The sequence below is a fragment of the Grammomys surdaster genome, unplaced genomic scaffold (assembly GCF_004785775.1).
Source record: "Grammomys surdaster isolate TR1022 unplaced genomic scaffold, NIH_TR_1.0 327, whole genome shotgun sequence".
Taxonomy (NCBI): domain Eukaryota; kingdom Metazoa; phylum Chordata; class Mammalia; order Rodentia; family Muridae; genus Grammomys; species Grammomys surdaster.
The window spans coordinates 43,134-49,804 of record NW_021604746.1 but is presented as its reverse complement, the minus strand read 5'-3'; the positions used below and the strand labels follow the sequence as shown (position 1 = coordinate 49,804).

Here is a 6,671-nt window from a genome sequence, read left to right as displayed (position 1 = left end):
TCTTCATGTGAAGGCCACTAGAAGACTGGTTCCCATATGATTAGGAGGAGATCTCATTGCCCACCCCCACTTCCTCCAACTAGGCCACACCTACTCCAACAAGGCCACACTGCCTAATAGTGCCACTCCTGGGCCAAGTATATTCAAACCACCACACTGTCTTATGGTTTTTCCTTTAAAGCCATGGACTATAGCTACAAACATGCTGACAAAAATGCAAATACGAAGTTTGTACATGGAAAAAAAATCAAAGATACTTCTTTCTCACTAGTCATTTATGCCATATGATTTTTTCATGACTGTTGATTTGAATACTAAGTTCATGATTGTCATTTCTTGTGTAGCAAATAAAATTCCACAGGAATGCCCTCCGTTTCTTTTACCTGTGAATCTTTCCATAGGCATATTGGCTGTTTCTCTTCCTTCAGTCTTGTGAACAGTGATACACTCTTTGTGCTGGCTGTCTGTGGGGGAATTTAGGACCTGTGATTAAGGACCCAGTTTTCCTGTGATGGGTAACATTGTAGTTTAAGATTTTTGTTTTTAAAAACTCTAGAATGAATTCTCTCTTTTGTCCCTGTTGACATTCCACTGTGGGTGAATGAGAAAACTACTTTTCCATTCCCTCATCTGTATTTGTTGCATCCCATTTTCTTTTTCTTTGTTATATGAAACAGGGCCTCATTGTGCAGTTCTAGATAGCCTACAACTCATTATGTAGACCAGGCTAGAACAGAGTCACAGATTCGCCTGCCTCTGCCTCTGGGGAAGTGGTATTGAAAGTATTTCCACCACGCCTGACTTGTCCATTGGTTTTCTTCATTTTAGCCATTCTGACCAGGGTGAGAAGTTGGTTTTGAATTTGTAATTTCATGAGTAAGAACCATGATCACTTTAGAACATATATTTGTCCGGCTCTAGAGCTGGCTCAGCAGTTAAGAGGACTTGTTGCTCTTGAGAGGATGTGCTTTGCTTCTCGGCTCCCATATGATCATGGTCCAGGAGATCAGTTTCTCTCTTCTCTTTCCTGGTTTCCCTGGATACTTATTTGGTGCACATCCATCATACTTACAGGCCTAATATGCATACAAAATAAATAATTGTTCTAAGAATTAAAAATGTTGGTGCTTGTTGTTTTGTGAACCCTGTCTCATTTTTGGATTATGTCAGTTTTAGATAGTTCGGACTGCATATGTTTACATTAAGCAGCTCTTTGTGTGTTGTACAAATTAACCCCTTGTATGGAGAAAACCTGCTAAGTATTTATTTCCCTTTCTTAGCTGCTACTCATTCTTCTTGTTTTTCTCATTCTCAGACCTTTGCAGCTTGTACTTCACAAATTCTCTTTGTCCTTCTTTCCTTGTTAACCTCTGTGCTCCTGGAGTCTCTGACAGTGTTTGCCTATTTCTGAATTATTAAGCGTTATTAATCAAGTTTTCCTCTAGTACTTTTAACATTTCAAGCTTTCCAGGAAGTTCCTTAATCTAGTCTGTGTTGATTTCTGTGGAGAGTGAGAGATACAGATCTTCTGTCACTCTTCTGCACATGGACAATCATTTTTCCAGCACAGAATGTTCAAAGGCTCTCTCTTTTTGAGTTTGTCTTTGACATATTTGACTTTCAGTGCCTCTCTGCTATGTGTGTTTATTTCTGGGTTCTTTGTTCTGTTCCATTTTCTACATGTTTCTTCATGTGCAGGGCCATGCTGCTTTTGCCTTTGTGTTTCTGTATTATGATATATGGTCAGGTCCCCAGGAATTCTCTTTCTTGGCGTTGGTGTTGATGTGTGACTTTCCTGTGTCCTTGTAACTGTTTCATATCAGTAGTTTGCTGATGTGAATTGCATTGATCCTGTTGATTGCCGTTAATAACCATTTTATCATGTCATTTGTTAGTGAAAATGTGTGGTAGTTGATTTTTTCATTTTTTCCTGTACCTTAAAATATTCTTTCTAGAAGTGAACTCTGAAGCAACCTGAAATGGTTAAGTTTCTAATCTCCTTCTCAAATTGTCATTATTGATATACATGGACATGAGTGGTATGTGTGTGTGTTGGTGTGTGTGTGTTGTATATTTCAATAATACTTAAAGCACTTAAGTCTAAGATTTTTCCCATGGTGTTTGGGAAATTTTGTGTGTGTTCACATCATCACTAAAAGTGAGTTTAATGCCTCTCTTACCTACCTGTACCTCCTTTTTATTCATTGTCTGATTCAAACTTCTCTAGCTCACGCTTATGGCTCTGGATTAAATAAGTTTGGAAATATTTAATCTCATACACCATCTCTTCTTATAGTGTTCCTGCTAATACTATTCCCTTTTTCTCTGCACTGTACTGTTGGCCTACGTGTGGGCCTAGGTGTGACACATGTGCCCTTTACTGTGTTGAGCCATGTTCCATTTCTTCCTAGTTCCTTTAGAAGTTTATCACGGGATATTGTTAATGTTTGTCTCATGACATTTCCATTTCTACTGAGATTTTTATTTCATAGGGCTTTCATTTGTGACATTTTTGGTTTTTGTTTTTAATGTTCTCGTGGGTAAAATTACCAGTAGTATTTCTCTTACCTCTAGTTACAAATAGTGGTTTGCTGGTTTTGGGTGATGGACATGGTCTGATACTCCCCACTTCTCCTGTACTTATCTATTCCTCAGGTCGATTGTTTTATTTCCTGTGTTCTCTTGGGTAGCTTCTCTCCAGTTTGTCTATGTATACTTTTCCTCTAGTTATGATCTGAAGTGCTGCTTGACTGCACAGCTTGTATTTTTCATAGTTTTCTTCAGGTGAACTTCCTTCTCCATGAATTTTAACAGCCAATATTTCTGAGTAAACTATGGTTCACAGTTATTTTCTTTTGCCACCTTAAATATATCTGTACTGGCTGGTTTCCTGCCTCAACTTGACACAAGCTGGAGTTATCACAGAGAGAGGAGCTTCCCTTGAGGAAATGCCTCTCTGAGATCCAGCTGTAAGGCATTTTCTCCATTCATGATCAAAGGTGAGAGGGCCTATTGTGGGTGGTGTCATCCCTAGGCTGGTAGTCTTGGATTCTATAAGAAAGCAAGCTGAACAAGCCAGGGGAAGCAAGCCAGTAAGTAACATCCCTCCATGGTCTCTGCATCAGCTCCTGCTTCCTGACCTGTTTGAGTTCCAGTCCTGACTTCCTTTGGTGATGAACAACAATATGGAAGTGTAAGCTGAATAAATCCCTTTCCTTCCCAATTTGCTTCTTGATCATGATGTTTGTGTAGGAATAGAAACTCTAAGACAATATCCTTCATTGTTCTCTGTAGGAATGTTAATAATTTTACATTTTAAATATGTCTTTGAGATAATCTAGCAAGTTAACTTTAATCTAGGAGTCACCACAGTAGAAGATATGGTGTAGTTAACACATGGTGACAATGTTCTTATAGACACGTTTTATAATCATGTAAGGGAAAGACATTGACAAAGTGGTAGTGTTGAAAGCAAACACCGGATTCGGTGAAGTCTCAGATAAGAAGGGAGAGGGGAAACTAGTGTTGGATAATGCAGAACCTCTTGCATCAAGAGAAGGTGATTTCCAGAGAAGAAGACTCAGTCCTAAGATCCAGTGGTTATCATGTCTTCTTACTTCCTGTAGCACCAGGTACAAGTACGAGAAAAATAGTACATGCAAGAGAAACACAGATATACTTCAATAAATTTAGTTCCACTTCTTAGGCATTCATTTTTTTCTTTAGTATTCAGGTTTTTGTTTTTTGTTTTTTTGAGGTGTTTCTGTTTGAAAGTTTGAACCTTGAGTTTTGAATCCACTCTTTATTGTGATTTCTGGTGGTTAAGAAAGTCCTTATTTGTTGCTATAGAGCTTTTCGTGTTATCTCGAGGTCCAGTTAACACTGAATAAAGGCCACCGTGTTTCCCAGAATGTCTGGATTTGGCATAGTATTACAATCTATTGAACATTCTATTTTGAAGCTTTTCATGACACATTTTTACACATTTTCCTCTTGGAAACAAGGAAAGAGTTGGGGATTAGATTGGGTTCATTCCTTTGCCTCAAGCTGCAGTCATCTCAGAAGCCTCTTGGCAAATCGCAAGTTCGTATAAGCTACAATCTGCCACAGAGAAGGGTTGAGTACCAGAGTCTAACTGTCCTTATACCCTTGAAGACCACAGTGACCCAGTTAAAGAATACCAGGCCTTCTTGCTGCAGGCTGCTCATTTGACCTCAGTACAAAGCTGAGCCTAAGTTCAGTTACAGCTTTTCATGCCCGTGTTGACTCCCTATCCTATACACAAGGCAGTCACATATATGTTGATTTTCTATATTAAGCGTGCTGAACAGAGTAGGCTAACCTGCCCGTGGAGAAAAAAAATTACCGAAGCAGCAGAATTTCCCACAAGTCATTGCTAGTACAGAGGGAAGGGAGGAACTGGATTTTAGAACAGAACTAGGAATGTCGCCAACTTCAGGATCTCTGCAGTGTGATCAATGGACGTTTGCTGTCTTCAGAGGCAGAAATAGCGTGGAGGACGGGAATCTGAATGGGGCAGAGGAAGTGGGTGGGAGGGAGTCACAAGGCACGTGACCTGAACAGGTATGTGATGGGTGGGGCAGAGGAGGCACGGAGGAACGGAAGGAAGTAGGAATTCGGACACTCGCCATTCCCCCGGGAACTTAGGGAGCATCCTGCTTCAGAGCGGGGATTGTGAAGGACACAGGTTGGGGTCTCGAGTGATTGTGAAGACTCTCCGCAGCCACAGGTGCCACGCGGGGCGTCCTGGGAAAGTCAGCAGAGCAGCGGCGGGAACCGCTGCCAGGCGGCCCTTGAACCTCTGAGGTCAGAGGAGCTGCGGGGCTGGGAAACCGGAGGGAACCAGACCTTAAGGGATTAGTTTCTCCGCTGCTTGCAAGGAAGCCAGCTCTGAAACTCTACTGTGGATGTCTCACCCTTATCGATAAATTTACATTATGTGATCTGGGCCTTATATTGATTTTTTTCATTCATTTTATGGTTGCCAGGATATTTACAGAACAATTATCTGTTGTTGGTAAACATGGTTCTCTTTGCACGCCAACTCCCTCCCTCGTTTTACTACTTTCCCAACCACGAAAGTGGCCTTAAGAGAGTGGTCTTTTACCCTGGGGACTAGGCATCCCCAAGAACTCTTTAGATATTAGTTCACTGCGAATTTGATGGAATCAGAAAGTATATTTTACCAAGCTTTATAGTTATGTCCGTAAATGTTAATGTTTACTAAGCAAACTTTTAAAAACTATTTTATTTACACTGGTGACCTGCTTTTCTGTACGTCTCTGTAAGAGTGTCAGTTAAGTCCCCACTTATTTTCCATCTGGGATGTAAGCACGCCAGGATGTAAATGCAGCATTCAGAAATGTGTTTTCGTATGTTTAATTCTTAATTTACAGCTTAGATTCTGGAAGAATCACAGCATGTATGCATGTTGTGAAAGGAGATCCGGCCATACTTTTTTTTACAGCTATAAAACACTAGAGTGGGACAAACTTAGAAAGCATCTCTTAAATAATTCTGATCATGAAAGTATATGTGCAATATTTTCTCTTCCTGTTTCAAGAAAAACACTCTTCCCATGGACACATAGCCAAGTTGACATGGTGGTGTTCGGGTTTGACTTTGTTTGGCTGAGTAAGTATTTCAATTCTCCCCTGTCTAAGAACTCACCATATATACCAGCCTGCTTCCACATGGAATATCTATCTGCCTGCTTCTACTTTCTGAGTGCTGGCATTAAAGCAGTGTAGAAACCTAGATGGCTCAAACACTCACTCTCCCCCCCCTTTTTTATGTTAATTTCACGGTTGATTGACAGCCAGGGTTGTGACTGTGGAATACTCTCAGGAAGCCGGGCAATGCCTGGATCCTGCTCAGAGGGCTTTGTCCAGAGATTGGATGATGCTGAATTGCAGCAGTCTCTTTGTTGTGGGTGAGAATAGTTTGCTTGTAGCACCTTTGCTCCTAGGAATACTATTCTGCAAGTGTGTGAGCTTTATGAGAATGAGTGTCCTTTTGGGTGGTTTAAGGCTTCTGTCATTTTTGTTCCATGACAGATTCAGAACTCATTGGTGTGTAATACTGTCATCCCAATCTTTCAGCTTCATTTCCACCGTTGTATTTTGATTGACCTGTGATTAGAAGTGGTGGGACTCCAGGTATGCTAACTGAAAAGGTTCTCTAAGTATTTTCAGTATTCTGACCCTGCGTGACACCTGGGTAATTGTTTGTAGAACCCTCTATTTTATTTTCTCATTATCTATGGAACATAGTCCTGTGTTAGAAATTCAGGTGGTTTCTGAAACATCTCTTTCTTCTGCAGGTCTCACTCATAAGCCAGAGCTGCTCCCTTTTGAAGCAGAACAGAGAGGTCTAGAAGGTGGAGGGGAAGGACACAGAAGCAGATATACCAGGTATTTTAGAGGGACTGAGTTAGGTGTGGTGAGAGGGTCAAGCGAGATGGAAAATGGTATTGGGAGAGGCACTGTTAAGATGGTTCAACAGTTAATAGCCATTTCTGCTCTGAAGAGGATATGGGTTCATTCTCAGCATCCACATACTGGCTGACACCTATCTATACTTTGATTCCAGAGGTCTGATGCCTTTTCTGACCTCAGTGGGCACTAAATATGAGCACACAGCACATATAT

The 6,671-nt window shown here is 40.9% G+C and overlaps 1 protein-coding gene across 1 annotated transcript in view; it reads left to right on the top strand.

Annotated features, from left to right (window-relative positions):
* The first annotated feature begins 5,229 nt into the window (after positions 1-5,229).
* Positions 5,230-6,671, top strand: part of LOC114630085 (zinc finger protein 239-like) — a 24,819-nt gene continuing 23,377 nt past the window's right edge. The window contains exons 1-3 of the mRNA XM_028778161.1: positions 5,230-5,655; positions 6,078-6,179; positions 6,344-6,434. The gene's annotated coding sequence lies outside the window, so the exon portion shown is untranslated. The remainder of the gene's footprint in view (positions 5,656-6,077; positions 6,180-6,343; positions 6,435-6,671) is intronic.